General features: G+C 49.0%; 1 protein-coding gene and 1 non-coding gene across 2 annotated transcripts in view; both read right to left on the bottom strand.

The window, feature by feature from the left end:
• LOC119167636 (sulfotransferase ssu-1) overlaps window positions 1–3,864 on the bottom strand; it is a 49,440-nt gene extending 45,576 nt beyond the window's left edge. Inside the window, exon 1 of the mRNA XM_037419143.2 lies at window positions 3,626–3,864. The gene's annotated coding sequence lies outside the window, so the exon portion shown is untranslated. The remainder of the gene's footprint in view (window positions 1–3,625) is intronic.
• Window positions 3,865–5,149: 1,285 nt separating this feature from the next.
• On the bottom strand, window positions 5,150–5,305 carry LOC119168803 (U1 spliceosomal RNA). Its single transcript, XR_005109492.2, has one exon. It is a non-coding gene; the product is annotated as a U1 spliceosomal RNA (small nuclear RNA).
• Window positions 5,306–16,626: the final 11,321 nt, after the last annotated feature.

The raw sequence follows: 16,626 nt of genomic DNA, 5'->3' as shown, positions 1-16,626 counted from the left end.
GAAACAAAAATTGACAATGATTCTTTATAAACAAGTACGAGCTGATGGCTCAGGGTTTTATCAGAGGCACCGCTCGAGAGGTCACAGACAGAACCTATGGCATAGGGTGTATAAATATGAGAAACCACGGACGAATTACGGGACACAAAACTACTGTATGAAATTTTGCATTTACTGAACGAACAACCAATTGTAGCTACTATATTTAAAATTACAGCCTCATATGACATTGTTAAAAAGATGATATAGGAACACTTACTATCTACAGAAACAGAATCACATCCATCATATTTGTTTCACACTCCTTGGAGTATTTTCTTTGTGTGAATTACACCAACGTTTCCTTATGTTATAACTGTGTTTATTTATTGTCACAATAATCACTTATTGATGCTCTTGCGTTCTCGTTTTTGAAACCTTGTGTATTAAATTTTTAAGTTTCTTCAAGTATTCATACAGGGGATGAGTCTCATCCCCTGATGAAGGGAGGACCCCTCCCGAAACTGTTGGGAAATAAATATATTTATCCTTGTTGACAACGCTCCCGTTGTGCCATATCCCATACCTTCACAAAGACTAACTGGCCCATTGAATTATTACTCCCACTATATATATATATATATATATATATATATATACATGCTTTAACTATTTTATTGATGGGCAGATTTTCGCTCATACACATGCTTTATGTGTAGAAACTAATTTATGCTTACTTTTTATTACTTTTTATTTTACGCTGAGCACTGTGTCATTTTGGTGAGTTTTGGGTTGGCAGGGGGCAGGCACCTTGTCAGGCTTTTATGCCTTTTCGCCAGTCCGCTACGTAAATTGCACCCTTCTTTCTTGCTTTTTGCCTGAAATAAACTCCTACAAATCTTCTACTGTTTGTGGATACTGGATGGTGTGTGCACAAAATAATCAATAAAATTTGGAATATTCATTGTCAGACTCGTGTCGATTTCTTGTGTAATCACCCTGAAGCGATGACTTCAATTCTGTCTTACACTACTTAAGAATGAAGGTCCGGGCTTTGCACGTGACATAAATACGTTAAAGAAAGGGTATAGATGGCGGGGAGCAGTTTATTTGTGGGGCGTGTGTAGGCGATCGTAAATGTGCACGCTCACGTCATAGAGAGAGAGATTATAAATTGAGCGAAAGGCAAGGAGGTCAACCATAATCGTGTTTGCTACCCGTTACTAGGGGGGCGTGGAAGGGGAAGAAAGATGAGAAGGAAATCGAAGAGAAATGTAGACGTGCAAAAAAAAAATATCAGGGGCGCTTAGCCTATTCAATATGCCACTACCACGCAAGAAGCCCCGCCGTGGTGGTCTAGTGGCTAACGTACTCCGCTGCTGACCCGCAGGTCGCGAGATCAAATCCCGGCTGTGTCGGCTGCATTTCCGATGGAGGCGGAAATGCTGTAGGCCCGTGTACTCAGATTTGGGTTCTCGTTAAAGAATCCCAGGTCGTCGAAATTTCCGGAGCCCTCCACTACGGCGTCTCACCTAATCATACGGTGGTTTTGGGACGTTAAGCCCCACATATCAATCAATTACCACGCAAGAAGTTCGATAAGGCATTGACTCATTTGTTGTGTGAAGACAGATTGTGTTGATTGTGAGATTGTGTTAAATCCGCGACCCGCGGGTCAGCAGCCGAGTACTTTAGCCACTAGACCACCGCGGCGGGGCAAGACAGATTGTGTCGGCATTCGAGCACTGACTGCGAAGATGGGCTAACGGAGCAGCTGTGGCAGCCTGTGCGCGCTTTAGCGAGGGTAGTGGAAAAACAGAGCGCGCACTAATCGTTTCATCGCGGTCGCAATGATCGCAAGCAGCACTGTCTTCCGTGCTGATTCAGAAACAAAAATGGCTTGGGGTCGCTCTGAGCGAGCTCTCATCAGCTGCTCAATTCACTGAGGACACCGAAAGATTGCGACATTTCACTGGCTTTAATTATTTGTTTTCAGCGCAACTAATCGTTCCGTATTTATATAGGTTTCGGTGAAAAGCTAGGCATTAATTAATTTGCGATACCACTAATGTGGCTTTCATCAATTCTTAATATGCGCATAAAGTGAAAACGGCTGCACCCTATAAAGGCAGCAAAAATAACAAGCGACCAAACAATCCCATGATACCCGAAAGTTAACATGATGCCCCTGTTTTCTTTCTCACCTTTACGTGCCAACTCAACTTTTAGGATGAACTGCGATTAATTGAATTATACCACTGCAATTCATTGACGAGGCTATAAGGCATGTTTGGGCAGTTGTTGATCGTTTTGACATACAGCCCATCAACTCACTTTCCTGAAAAAAATTAATAGATTGCACTACATATTTAAGCTTCACCATCTCCGTGATAACCCCATAGCTTGCAATGACTGTAGGCCGCAATTTCGGTTCCATTTTTCGACGTGCGCACTTAGAGCGCATCTGGGCCCATACCTATGGAGCGTTGTTACTTCTTCGTACGAAGCTCTGGATTTTTCTTTTTCCGTGGGTCACTTGGGATTTGTGTATCATGGGGCATGCAATTGCCTTGTTTTAACGAAAGCGTAGGGAAAGCCTTGCAAGCCACAAACCTATAACTCATTTCACCAAAGCAAAAAAGTTTTCTATAAAAGCGAGTGCGCCATAAAATAAATGTACTCACTACATCTAGGTGAAGTTAGGTAACTACAGGCTACGGAGGATACTGTCAACAGCCATAACGATCCCACATTGCCGGCGTGACATTAGTCTACACCAAACAGCCATTTAGTTTACCATAGATCAGAGATCAGGTTCAACGGCCCTCGATTCGATACGAGTCTTTGAGAACATCGGCTGAATTCAGGACGATCGACGTAGAAGCCATATGAGCCCTGTCGATATAAGCTATCTGCTAGATCGCTAGTCAACGTAATCTGCCATGCTATAGCTGTGCAGCTATGAAGATCCTTCGCGCATGCTACGCCAGAACACGTGCACAAACCCGAATCTTTAGCGTTGTCATCCATCAAATTTACCTTGCCGTCGTTACGACAAGCCAGCCTCGTGCACCTGACTTTTACCGTGGGAACACACCCGACTTGCTGGAACTCTCCTCAACTGTTCTGCTACAGAATACAGTTTAGCAAGAGGCGGTAGCAATGGAATTTTTTATGGTGGAAGGGGCAGCAGCACTGAATGAAGGTAGTGATTATTTTAGAAAAACACGTCTTTTTGTTATTTATTTCACTAAAACACATCCACCCCCCCCCCCCCGCCCACACATACCCACGTAAATCACAATTTCCACATGCTGGGAGAGGGGGGGGGGGGTCTTCCAGAGCATCTCTCTGGCTACTGGCATGGATGGAAACACTGACCAAAAGCGCGCGCCACTATATCACATATTCAAAATAATAAAAAAAGATTCAAGGAAGGATGTTTCACTTGATCGACATTGCAGAATTTGGGACAAGCGCACGCGACTTATCTTCTAAGCAGTGCGTAGACCTTTCGCATTAAGAAATGAAGAGGACTGCAATTAAGGTATCGTCAACAAAAGCACACGTAAGGAACGTACGCGCGGTGACATACTCTTTCGACTCGTACAGCAAGCGGACGACGCAGGGAGAAGAGCCCACTTACGTCGCTTGTCGCAGTCGGTGTCCGTGCGCCTTTATCCGAAGCCGTTCGATCGACGAGCGAGAAAATCGGGCCACCGAACTGCGTCCTTTCTTCGCGGGCTTAACAACACCGCGATGTAGTTCGGTGCGGTGAAACGAGTGCACGGAAACGACGACGTCGCCGCGGAACGAGCGGAGAAGGAAGGCGGTGTCAACAAGCCTCCGCCGCCGCGCCCCTTTCATGTGTGCTCTCGAAAAAGCGTGCGTACTTTCTCCTTTCCGTTATGCGATTACACACGTGACCGCGGGGAGAGGCAAGAAAAGGCGGCCGCGCACTCGAGAATACCGCCGGAGGCACGGAAGCCGCTTGGAACCGATCCAAATCGTGCCAGGCGAGACCGTGAATTCCGGGATCCCCAACGCCGACAAAGCCAATCTTTGAAGCCGCGATTCTGATCTGGGCGCACTGGAAGAAAGGCGCTGCGAACATCGACAGGCTAAAACCTGGCTATAGGGTGCGCGCGCATCGATGCACCTTGCATGAACGGCTTAAGCATGAAAAATTAATTCGAGGGGTGCTCAGTGAAATTCTCTCGGTTCAAAGTTTGAGCTTTGCTGTTCAACCATCTGTACGGAGTGCTTGGGCGGTGATGTTTTGTGAAGCGTGGTTGGAACTTGCGTTCCCATGATCCGAAGTTGGGCCTCGTGACCACTTGGCTGTCCAGGCACACCTGCGCAGCCTATAGCATGGTCTTGTACAGTGTGGTATAGCAGGGGAGTCGGAAAGGGAAAAGAGGAGGAGGCATGAGAGGAGGAAGTAAGTAGCAAGAATGAGAAACGAGAAATAGAAAGACAGAAAAAGAGAGAAAGAATCAAAGAAAGAGAAAGCAAGCCAGGGAGAGAAAGAAGAGGACGCAAGAAAATTAAGGGCATAGACAGACAGAAATAAACAAAGTGATAGAAATAAACAGACGAAACTCAGATAGTAAAACTGAGCAAAGAAAAAAAAAAGGAATGAGAGGAAAAAACTAAGCGGACCACCCCACATCGCACTTCGTTCAGACATTAGAGCACTAGTGCGAAGCTGCCTTAATTTTTTCATGAATTATTATTTAATTGTTGCGATTACACTTCGATTACTACGGTTCATTATGTTATTTTAGACCTCGTACGTGCACCTTATACCAGGCCGACTGGTCGGGCCCCAAATACTGTGTTCACGCAATGGACGAAATCGTGATTCGTAATCAGGAGTCGCGTACTACGTCACCACACGTCACCCGTCCCCGCGTCCCTACTTCGGTCCGAGCGAAGCCATTCGTGAAACGACGGAAGCCAAAATCACAGTTCAGACTCTCGCGGATCATTGCGGAAATCTTTGTTGGTAGCACTTCGCTGTCGGGTGAATGGTGACTGCGGAGGGATCAGAATCATGACACATGTCACGTGACTTATTTGCCCACCATCATGTTCGTTGTGTGTGTACAGTGAAAAGTACAGCGCAATTTAAACAGCGAGAGCTGTTCTTAATTTGGAATTTATAGACATGGGGCTGGAACCAACCCCACTACCAAAAATTATGTGCCCCAGCTATCCCAGTTTGGGATAGAGGCGTGCTACAGCAAACCGCAGTGCTATGGTCCGCCTCGGCACGGAGCCTCGGCCTTTATGATCACCGAACAGCTCGACAAGAGGTACATGTGCGGACTCATCAGTCGGCGAACAACAGCATTCGAAGAGCACCGGTATCTGGCACAAGTTTTAATTCAGTTTGGGGCGATTGCTATAGCGCCCATGAAATCTCACAATTTCTCTTACGGTATATTATTTAAAAACCTAATTAAGTCACGGGTCTATAAATTTAAACAATGGAATATTAGCATTGCAAGGAAGTTTCACAGAAGAATACGGAGGAAAAAAAGGCCGCCCACATCTTCCCACGGGGGGAACTTGAATGCGTCGCAGAGTGGTTGGGTATCTCGCGAATGTGACGTAATTGAGGATGGTTTGGCAATGATTTATTGTTATTAAATGCGAAGCATTTCTTGGCGAACTTCGGTGACTTTGGGCGTATCCATCTAGGCGCCTACGACTTTTAGGGGCGAAGCTCTTTGGAGCAGCGCCCATTTGTCCCCCGTAGCCGTTGTAGTAGTGTGTAACAACTATAACATTTTGACCTCCAAGGTGGTGCTGGTGAGAGTGTTCTTCTGTGCGTTGTTGAACAATAAAAGATAGTACTCAATGTACATGCCAATGGCTGCTAAGAGGGAATGAGAGACAGGAAAATTCGGCTTTTAGTTAACGCGCACGCTGCGAATTTTTTATTGTTCAACAACGCACAGAAGACAAGAAAGGGTTGCTCCGTTATATTCGTAGGGCGTAACCTCCTAGGCTTTAGAAAGGTTTAGCGAGCGTAGGGCCGCAGTGCCACGAATACAGTGAACTAGTATATACAATGAACTCGAGGTGGTTAAAGGTGGGAAGTAGACACGAAGCGCAAGCCGTATGAAAGTGTGCGTGTGCCTCCTCTCGTTCAGTCCTTGAAATGTCCGCTGGGTTGCGGTGCGAACGATGCGAGATGGTGGTACTTGGAGTGTTGAATAGGTGGACAAACGGACACACAGACAAGTGCATGGACGGACGCACCGATGGCTGCACGGACGGATGAACGCATGGAAGGACGCAGAGCGAATGCATGGACGAAAGCAGGGACGGATGCACAGATGAGCGTGTGGACACACGAACAGACGCATGCACGGACGGGCGGATGGACGCATGGGCGGCCACACAGACGCACGCATGGATGGACGGAAGCAAGAACGAATGGACGGACGGATGTTTCGCCCCACTATCCGTCATTCACTCCGTAGATATGCTGCCATTTTTTTAGCTCTCCTGGCCGTTTCAATAATGGCATCAATACCAAACTTGGTATGGCATAACATGGCTGTATGAAGAACATATTTGACTAGTCATAACATCAAAATCATGACAAGTATGTCATGAATGTCAAGATTTACATTTCATGGTCCTGCACTTCTTGCGGTGGTTTCGTTCACATGGCACGTTGCAAAACTGGTATGGTATGACATGATTGCATGCCGAACACAAGCGACTGACCCTAACATAAAAAATCATGACATTCGTGTCATGTGACAACATGACTACATGCCACACTCACGATGCACTCGCAGCCGTTTCGCTAGCGTCACATATATCAAATTTGGTATTAAAGTACGTGAATGGATTACGAAGGTATGTGACTGGTGCAAACTTGATAATCATGACATGCGTGTCATGTGAGAACATGACTACATACCACAGTCAAGGCGCCAATACATTTCGACGTGACGTGGTGCGCGTGCTCGTGGGCATTCATTTCGTCGCGTCACGTCGGCGTTGCCACGCCAGGCGTCGGTCTTGTCATATACTCGCAGGTGCGCGCCGCGCTGCGTTGCTTTGACGCAGGCGCATTTCAGCGCGTCCGGCATCCCTTCGTCACGTAAAGAGGGTAACGCATCAGCGCGAAATGCAGCATGTCGCATTTCGCGCCTGTTGCCGTCGGGCCGTGCTGACTGACGCTGGTCGCGCCAGTCGCGCCTGGCGTCAGACTATAAAGTGCTCGCGTTTTGCTAACGTATACTATAGCGTCGCTATGCCCAGCGTGCGCGCGCGTCAACGCTACATTGAAGTATATTGGGCCCTTCATGATGCGCTCGCGGCCGTTTTGCTAGCGTGACATATACCAAATTTGGTATTACAGTACGTTAATGGATGACGAAGGTACTGGTGCAAACATGATAATCATGAGATGCGTGTCATGTAACAACATGACTACAGGCCACGCTCACGATGCGCTGGCGGCCGTTTCGCTAGCTTCACTTCTACCAAATTTGGTATTATGGGAGGAGAATGGATGACGAAAGTATCATACTGGTGCAAACATGATAAACATGTGATGCGTGTCACGTAACAACACGTATACATTCTGCGCTCATGATGCGCTCGCGGCCGTTTCGCTAGCTGCTCATTTGCCAAACTCAGTATTACGCGACGCAAACGGATGACATAGGTAAATGACACATCCGAACATAATCACAACATGCGTGTCATGTAATAACATGACTACATGCCACACTGATAATGCGCTCGTGCCTATTTCGCTAGTTTCACATATGTGAAATTCCGTATTACGTGACGCCAATGGATGACGAAAGTACGTGACTAGGGCAAACATGATAAATACGAGATGCGTGTCACGTGAGAACATGACTAATGGTCACAGTCAAGGCGCCAATACATTGCGACGTGACGTGGTGCGCGTGCTCGCTGGCGATCATTTCGTCGTGTCACGCCGGCGTCGCCACGCCAGGCGCTGGTCCTGCCATATACTCGCAGCCGCGCGCCGGGCTGCGTTGCTTTTACGCATGCGCGTTTCAGCGCGTCCGGCGTTCCTCCGTCACGAAAAGAGGGAGACGCAGTGTTCTCTGGGTAACGCATCGGTGCGAAATGCAGCATGTCGTATTTCGCGCCGGTTGCCATCGGGCCGTGCCGACGAACGCTGGTCGCGGCTGGCGTCAGACTATAGAGCGCTCGCGTTTTGCAACGTTGCGTCGCTGTGCCCAGCGTGCACACGCGTCAACGCTACGTTAGACTATATTGGGCCCTTCATGATGCGCTCGCGGCCGTTTCGCTTGCTCCACATATATTAAATTTTGTTTTACGTGACGTCAATGGATGACGAAATATATGACTGATGCAAACACGATAATCCTGACACGCGTATTATGTAAGAACATGACAACATACCACGCTCATAGCGTGCTCGTGGCCATTTCGCTAGCTCCACAAATAATTTCGGTATCACGTGACCTGAATAGATGACGATGGTAAACGACACATCCAAACATGATAATCATAACACGGAAGTCATGTATGGCATCAATTACCTCCACCTCGTAATGTTTTCTAGTTTTAAAGTGACATATCAACATTTCTCATTCGTGCTTCGCATATCATCGATTCCCGTTGTACATGGGATCTGTCAATTTTTAGCTCTCCTGGCAGTTTCGATAAGGTTTTATGCAATACTAAACTTGGTATGGCATAATATGACTGTATTAAAAACATATCTGTCTAGTCATAACATGAAAATCATGACACGTATGTCAGGAATGTCAAGATTTACATTTTATGGTCCTGCACCACTTGTAGTGGTTTTGTTCACATGACATGTTGCAAAATTGGTATGGTATGGCATGATTGCATGACAAACACAAGCGACAGACACTAACATGAAATTATGACATGCGTGTCATGTAACAACATGACGACATGCCACGCTCATGATGCGCTCACGGCCGTTTCGCTAGCGTCACATATACCAAATTCGGTATTACAGTACGTTAATGAATGACGAAGGTACTGGTGCAAACATGATAATCATCAGATGCGTGTCATGAAACAACATAATTACAGGCCGAGCTGAGGAACGCCGCTTGCTAGACGCGAGCCGGACGCGCTCGCATCGGCTCCTGCTTTTTTAAATGTTTTTGACCGCAAATTTGCCGATCGACCTCGGTTTTTCGACTCATCTGATCCAGTTTCTTTCAAGGATCGAGTGGATACCCGACTTTTGCGGGTAGGTCAAGCTTTCGAACTTTTATTTGGGTGTTTCACCCTGTGCCACGTTGGCGCTCAGCTCGGCCTGCCGAGCGAGACGCTTCGAGGATGCCGCTCGAGGAGATGGTCTTCGGCGAAGAAATCTCCAGGCAGGAGGATGAAGCCTCCGGATGGATTGTTGCCCACTCTCGGAAGAAGCAGCGTCAGGATTTTACGCCCGGCGACAGCCCTGGCCCCAGTGCCGGTCATCGTGCCGCCCGTCCAGCGCACCCGAAGGGGCCGATAAACAAGCTCATCGCCGCGTCGCGCCTGCCGCGATTGCCTAAAGATCACTACCGGGTTGTCGTACGTCCCAAGGGAGGCATGGATGTGCGCAAGGTCAGTGGAATCAAGGTTACCCAAGCTTTGGTGATGGCTGCTTGTCTCGGCCCGCCGCAGGCTGAGGAAGATATTGTTTGTGCCAATGAAATGCAGAACATTTTTGTGATCAGCACGCCACACGCTAGGAACGCAGAAGCCTACGCTAAAGTGAAGCAAATTCGAGTGGGAGAAACGCTCCATGAAGTCTCTACTTACGTGACGCCACCCGGGGATACGTGCAGAGGAGTTGTTCGTGGTATCGACCCTGAGCTCTCTGATGACCGGCTTGGTGAGCTCTTCGTGCACGCAAGAAATCCGAAGGTTCTTGGAGTACGGCGCATCAAGAAAACGCCCACGGTGATCGTACTGTTTGACGGTATGAAAGTTCCAAACTACGTCATGTGTGGGACGAACCTGATCCGGTGCACGCTCTACCGACGACAAATCGACGCCTGTCGAACCTGCGGAAAGCTGGGACATCGCTCGGACGTTTGTCCCACTCCTACAGTCATCACCTGCCCGGACTGTGGGGTCTCATCGCCCCCTGAGAATCATACGTACCAGCCGAAGTGCTCCATCTGTGGAGGAGTGCATCCGACGGCGGATCGGGCCTGCCAAAGCAGGTACCAGGTTCCCTACATCGTTCGGCGTAGAAGGCGACGACGGAGAAAAGCAAACAAGCAGCGCGCGGAGTTCGTGCCACAGCAAGCTCCCGGGCTTGGGTTCAACCAGGGGGGTGGCCTTGATAACCCTGGGCGGGGTGCGGGTCACCGCTCTCGCTCGAGGGTTATTAGGCCTGCCTCCTGTGCCCGGATTCAGCAGGAACCTACCTGGGCTGAACGAGTGGGCCCAAAACGTGAGTCTCGCACTATCGTGCAGCGCCAGTTGCCAGAGCAAGCTACGGCTAGAATACAGCAGCTAGAGCGTGAGAATGCAACTCTGAGGAGTGAGCTTCAGGAGATTAAAGCATTAGTTGAGGAGCTTAGGCAGCGCGAACGCACGCCGGAAGGGGCGGTGAAAGTGCAGCAGGCCGAGGCACAACCTAGAGGTGGTAAGCGAAAAGCCGCTGACCCTCCGGTAGATATCGAGAAGGAGTTCAGTGACTTTAAACAGGAAATTATGGGGGTGGTCCATGAAATTCAGCTCTGTCATCCAGTCCCTTTCTGCAAGGGTGGTGGTGGTGGAGCAAAACCTAAGTAGCAATCATGGCGAAGCTAAATAAAACATTTGTCATTTGGCAATGGAATTGCGCGAGCTTCCACAGGAAGAAGGCAGTCTTGCAGCAGTTCGTCAGCTCACAGGAGAATAAGCCAGCCGTAATACTCCTCCAGGAGACCCTTAAAGGAGAGGTGGCCCTCCGGGGTTATCGCTCCGTGGCCTGCTGGGGGGAAGGAAAACGTGGGGTCGCCACCCTCATATCCAAAGAGTTCTCCTTTGAGGTTCGCGATGTACGTCCAGACCTAAAGGTGGAACACATACTCATTGAGTTAATCCCAAACTCTCGGCTTAAGGAGCACCTATTCATTCTCAACGTTTATAGCTCACCATCTGATACTCGGGAGATTTTTAATGCGCTTCTCTGCAAAGCCTCCAAAATCGCGGGCTCGGCTCTGTTGACAGTTGCTGGCGACTTCAATGCGCAACATCAGACATGGGGCTATATCAATAATACGGCTAAGGGGCGGGCGCTTCTGCAGCATACTACCAATCTTAATATGTTACTAGTTACTGATCACAACTTTCCCACACGTCTCGGCAATTCTGTAGCAAGGGACACTACGCCGGACCTGGCTTTTGTCAGGAACGTCGAGTGCCCTTTCTGGCAGAACTTGCATGAGAACTTGGGGAGCGACCATTTCATCGCGTCTATCTCCCTCGATGTTAAAGCACCGCCGCCGCGGGTTTTCAAAATTGTTGATTTGATTGGTATGTCTTTCGGGAACTCAGACAAAGCGATGAAAAAGAGTACGATGACCTTGGCCAGCTACTTGAGCGTCTTAAGGCAGATGTTAAAGATGCCACTAAGGTGGTGGAGACGGATCTTAAAACGGAACGCATGGACAGCCGCCTAGCGAGGCTCCTTGAAGCCAAAAACTCCTTACTTAACAGATGGCGTACGCAGCGACTCAACAGGCGGCTCAGAAAGAAAATTGCTCTGCTCAAATAGGAGATTGAATCGTACAGCCAAACCCTGGCCAGACAACAATGGGATGATGTCTGTAACGCTGTCGATGGGCAGATGCGGTCAGGGGCGAAATGGAACATTCTCAAGCACCTCCTGGGAGATAAGCAAACTAAAGCTAATCAGAAACACTGTTGATCGGCTCATTCACAAGGAGAGGTCTGCTGGGCTCTCCAATGATCAAATCTTACAACAGCTGGCGGATAGGTACCTCCCCCTGGGGGCTACCACGGATGCAGACTACCCGGATTTCTCTGGTCTGGAGTATGCGGAGCTGGACTCCCCCTTCAACACGGCAGAGATTAGGGCGGTCCTTTTTGATCTCAATGGAAAATCGGCTCCCGGGCCGGATGGTATCACTAACAGGCTACTTAAAAATCTGGACGATAGATCCATTGAGCTACTAACTGACGAGGTCAACCGGGTTTGGGAGTCGGGGCAGGTGCCGAAGGAGTGGCGAACGGCCTCTGTCGTCCTCATTCCCGAGCCTGGTAAGCCTCTCGGGCTCGGCACGCTCCGACCGATCTCGCTCACGTCTTGCGTGGGTAAGGTCGCGGAACATGCAATCCTTAACCGAATCTCCCATCACATTGAACAAAACGAGCTCTTCCCTTTCAATCTCATTGGCTTTCGTCCCGCGCTCTCTACGCAGGACGTTATGAAAATGATTAAACATCAAATTCTCGACATAGACACCAGAGATGTCCGAGGAATTCTTGCACTCGATCTGGAGAAAGCTTTCGATAATATCTCACATCCTCACATACTGGATTCGATCTCTGAGTTGGGATTGGGGGCCCGCTTTTACGGGTTCGTCCGCTCTTTTCTCAGGGATCGCGTTGCCACCATTCGGCTCGGGGACCTCTGCTCCAAGGAATTTCACCTTGGACCTAGGGGAACCCCTCAAGGATCGGTCATTTCGCCGCTAATTTTTAATATCGCGATGAGGAAACTCTCGCTCGAACTCTCTCGTATCGACCGCATCGGACATGCGCTGTATGCGGACGATATTACTATATGGTGCACTGGGGGTAGGGACGGAGACGTTGAGGAGTCCCTCCAGCAGGCCCTCAGGTGCACGGAGGAGTTTTTGGATAGCACGGGGCTGCACTTGTCGACCGCCAAGTCGGAGCTCCTCCTGTACACACAGCCGGAGAAACGCAAGTTCACCACTATTCCATTTCCGCCGGAAGAGATCAGGATCGAAATTCACACACGGTCAGGGCAGGCCATCCCCCGTGTCGATAAAATTCGGATATTAGGCATGTTCCTGGAGGAGCACGGAAGTAACTCTCATACTCTGACTCGTATTGCGGCAAAGGCGGAGAGCATGGTCAAGCTTATACTTCGGGTGTCTAACAGGCGTGGAGGGCTTTGTGAGGCCAACCTCATGAGGCTTTTCCATGCCTTTCTTATGAGTCACATTAATTACATTGCAGCAGCGCATAGGTGGGAAAGGAAAGAACAAGGAAAACTGGATGCGATTATTCGAAAGTGCATTAAGAGGGTCTTGGGCCTTCCAAACAACACAAATGAGGAAAAGCTCAAGGCTCTTGGTATGCATAATACATTTAGTGAGATTGCAGAAGCGCAACAAACAGCACAAGCTGCACGACTGTCCTCTTCCAAAGCTGGGAGACGCATCCTGGAGTTTCTGGGCTGCGAACCAACTATGGTAGCAGACAAAAAGATACAGCTTCCACCCAAATTGAGGGAGCAGATTACGGTCTCACAAATTCCTAGAAATGTTCACCCTCTCTACAATGTCGGCCGCCGGGCCGCTAGGGCTAGGTCGCTCCTCAGTTCCGCTGCTGCCACCCCTGAACTTGTGGCGTTCGTTGACGCAGCACAGTATCCCGGCACATCCAATTTCGTGGCTGTGGTCACTGACCTTCACGGTAAAATCCTCACAGCAGCATCTCTTCGAGATACCACGCCGGCTAGGGCAGAGCAGGCTGCTATAGCAATGGCCGTGGCGATTCCCATGCGCGCGCGCATTTTCACTGATTCTCGAGCTGCTGCACGAGCGTTCATGACCGGGTCAGTCTGTGAGCAGGCGGCCCATCTTCTTACCAAAAGACCACATTGCACGGAAATCGACGGCCACATCACCTGGTTTCCTGCCCACATGGGCAAGGATGTCCACCCTGTTATCCCCAATGCCAATGAGCTTGCCCATGCCCGAGCACGCGAACTGTCCCACCGTGACGGGCAATCGGCATCTAATTTTGGGGATGGCATCCGGCAGCTTGATTCGCTCCTCACCTTTAACGAAATTTGCAAAAATTATCAATTGGCCAGGCGTAGCTTTCCGCTCCCGCACCCGCAACTCTCTAGGGCCCAGTCAGTCACTTTAAGAATGCTGCAAACGGGTACTTACCCGTCGCCTTTAGTGTACAGCAAGTTTATCGACAGCATAAAGCCGCAATGCCCTCATTGCGAAGAGAGACGTTGCACGTTACCCCACATGCTCTGGCAATGCGCGGCGCTGCGCGATGGCGAGCCTCTCAGCACAGAAGCTGCCTGGAGGACGGCAATTACCAGCTCGGACCGAGAGGTCCAAATCCGGGCTGTCCAGAGGGCCCGCAATTTGGCGGAGGGGCTCGCTCTTCCTGTCCCCACGTGGGTGCGGCCCGCAGCCGACCCTCCCTCTTGAGGGGAATCGGCTCCTCAGGACAATTTGTAAATAAAGTTCATTGACTGACTGACTGACTGACAGGCCGAGCTCATGGTGTGCTGGCGTCCGTTTCGCTAGTTTCACTTATACCAAATTTGGTATTACGGGACGTGAACGGATGACGAAGGTATGAAACTGGTGCAAACATGATAAACATGAGTCTCTTTGCGGGGTATATATCTACCAAGTGGGTTTTTGCAAACCATCTTCGGAACCTTGAGCTGTTCTTGTGCCATGTGCATGCATTTGATCAGCGAATAGTTTGTAGGGCTTCATGAAGTCGAGACAACCACAGTGAGCACTTTCGGCTCCGACTTCGGTTCGTGGTGCGCTGTTCGGCAAGAACGATTAACGTGTGTTTGTTCGTCGTTTTAAAGCTCCCCGTGAACCACGAGTGTTACGCTCACCGAAATTCGCGGACGAGGCTGTGCTCGGCTGTCGAAACCTGCGTATGTTTCTCACACGTGCGTGTGCTGTGAGAAATTCGGCTGATTTGTAACGGGAGGTACACGCGTGTCATTGACAGCAGCCTATTCTCAGCTGTTTGAAGACAATGCGCTTTCACACGTAAACGTTGAATGGGTATTTTAGCATGCCTACTCTAACATTTGCATTTCGTACGCGCGAACTGCCGCGAGCTGCACGCTAGGGCAGCGGCACTTTTTAGCATTTGGACAATTACTTATTTCGGAAATGAGAATTTATGCGCATTATTTCGCTATATAGAGTGCTTTTTACTCACTTTCAGTCTTTAACTGATCTTATTTATGGGGAGTGGCTACTCTTACCTTTATTCAGCATCACATCGCTGTTCAAGTGAATGCCGAAACGCGCGCCAAGGTCAAGTATGACGTACACAAATTTGCGACGGACAGGTTGGTCTCCCTCCAAATAAATAATGCCTCTGCACATCTCTTTCGCGAACGTCGGCGTGCAGTTGAGGTCAAGAAATGGTACACAACGAACCTCAAAATATTTATTCTTACTGCTAGCAGTTCATCTTTAGAAAATGGGGATTTTTATAGCTGGTACATTATCTCCACAGTGGTACACTGGTTGTCTTGGTCGTGGTTCACTGTTAGAAACCCATGCTGGAATATGAGAACTGTACCTAATATTCAAAGGAGTGTGCAAATGTCGGTGACATACGCTCTCCGGCTGACTTCGATTAATTAATTGATATGTGGGGTTTAACGTCCAAAAACCACCATATAATTTTTAGAGACGCATTAGTGGAGGTCTCCGGAAATTTCGACCACCTGGGGTTCTTTAACGTGCACCCATATCTGAGCACACGGGCTTACAATATTTCCGCCTTCATCGGAAATGCAGCCGCCGCAGCCGGGATTTAAACCCGCGACCTGCGGGTCAGCAGCCGAATACCTTAGTCACTAGACCACCACTGCGGGGCTCTCCTGCTGACTTCTGCACCTGACTTCTGACTTCTGTACTTGATTTTCATCATCAAATTACGGAACCACTAATTAAAGGTCGACCAATATTTCAATTTTTATCTTTTTCTGTCTCGCCGCCTTCAGTTTGTTTCTTTTTTTGCCATGCTTTCCTAAAACCATCAGTTCAACTTGCTTCGTAGAACATGAGCATCAACATACATAGGCCAGTGTTTCAGTAAGCTGTCGTGCACGCGCTAGTACTCTTTTATTTAGTGCATGACACAGTATCTTACCTCGACAACTGAGGAACGGAAAGTTGTTCGTACTCTTTTATTGAAGTCAAAAGAGTAACAATGGGACTGTACATACCAGTGTATGCCCAAATGCAGAGAGATGTATGATATTTCGAATAAAGTGTGCCGTATAGTACTGGAAAATGTTCCCGTCTCAGACCACCTTGTAGAAAAACGACCGTCACAAGACAGCGGGACGAAACGGCGACGCACAAAGGCCACAGCATGCGGGAGACGGTGAACGTGACGCGGGCGCCGGACGCCCAGCTGGCGTGGCGACGGCAGGGGGGGGGGGGGGGGTCTTTTTCTTTCTTTTTGCGCTCACGCGGAGTGGCTATTAAAAAGAGAAAAGAAGAGAAAAGCGAGCCCCGTTATTGTCTGCTTCAATGAGCGACACCGCCACAGTAGCTCACGAGGGATGGGGTGAGGAGGGATAAAAAGGATAGGAGAAAAGATGTGGGAAAGCCGAAGAAGGAGAAGAGAAGAAGAGACGTG

The sequence above is a fragment of the Rhipicephalus microplus genome, chromosome 6, assembly GCF_043290135.1.
Source record: "Rhipicephalus microplus isolate Deutch F79 chromosome 6, USDA_Rmic, whole genome shotgun sequence".
Lineage (NCBI taxonomy): Eukaryota > Metazoa > Arthropoda > Arachnida > Ixodida > Ixodidae > Rhipicephalus > Rhipicephalus microplus.
The sequence above is the reverse complement of the archived record's forward strand: the minus strand, read 5'-3'. Positions and strand labels throughout refer to the sequence as shown.